Source organism: Aptenodytes forsteri, unplaced genomic scaffold (genome assembly GCF_000699145.1).
Source record: "Aptenodytes forsteri isolate BGI_AS27 unplaced genomic scaffold, ASM69914v1 Scaffold245, whole genome shotgun sequence".
Lineage (NCBI taxonomy): Eukaryota > Metazoa > Chordata > Aves > Sphenisciformes > Spheniscidae > Aptenodytes > Aptenodytes forsteri.
In genome coordinates this window covers 413,813-415,002 of record NW_008795686.1, presented here as the reverse complement: position 1 = coordinate 415,002, position 1,190 = coordinate 413,813, and positions in this window count along the sequence as shown.

Below are 1,190 nucleotides of genomic sequence, written 5' to 3'. Positions count from 1 at the left end.
TTCCCTCCCCCTAGAGCCAACCGCCGCGCTTTCCCGCGGAGGAGACCCTGACCCCTTGCTCCGCACCGCTCCGCGCCCCACCGCGGGGTGCGCGCAGCCTGCCCGTCCTACGGCGGATGGACAAATCGCCCGGGTTATTTTTTTCCGGGCGGGGGGGCGCTTGTTGTTGTTGCTGTTGATTTTTTTTCTCCTTGCCAGATTTCTGTAGGTTGATATGTGGCATGTTGTTTTCATTTCTCGACTTTTTAAAATAACTGGGTGGATTTAAATTTATCGAACAACCTGTGATCCATATGTCTGTCCGGTTAATTTTTTTATGGGATGATGAAAGAGAGAAGGATCTCTATACATAGTGATCCGCTAATGGAATAATAGATATATTCAAAACACCTTTCTGGGGTTACTTTTATTTCCGGACTTCAAAATGCAGTCCGGGTTTTTAGGCAGTTGGGTGAGGCGCTACTTATTTGATGTAGGAGAATCGCATATTTAGACTTCCTGAAAAAGAAAAAAAAAAAAGAGGTTTAGACTGTTTTCCACCAGAAAGATATTTTCCTGCGCTCCCTTCGAAAATCTCGAGTGACATTTAGGGGATGGTTATGGCCGTGTTTTGCCGTTCACAGTGTGATTTCCGCAAATCTTTTCGAACATTAAAGCCGGGTGCCATCAGAGAGAAAAATACCCACAGCGTCCTTTTCTCTTTAAAGGCACGGTTTTCTGTAACTTCCCAGCAGGGGACCGTAGGAGGGGTCACTAAGGGAAACATATTTATATCATTATCCGCTTTTTCCCCCAGTGAGCCTAACCGCTTCACCCTAAGGAGACGTGGCATATAAAACTGACAGCAGGTAGCTGACGGGGGCTAGTCGGTCAAACATTACCAATTAGAGAAAAATTATAGACGCCGGTGAGAAAATCGCACGTAAACTCTGTTTCTGTACATCCCAAGTACACCTTCGCCCCCGTCTCTCTTCCGTGCTCTCCGCCGTTGCGGCTGAGCGGGAGGACTGGGGAGGTTTTGGGGGCGAATTAGCATTTCCAATTTTCCTGTAACAGGGTGCACGGCAAGCCGGGAGCGACTCTCCCCCAGATAGAGATCACCTTCAAAACAGGCTTGAGAGAAGGTTAAACGTGGCTTAAATTTAAAAGAGGCAGGAAAGACCCCCTCAGCCCCGCTGGCCACGGCGGGG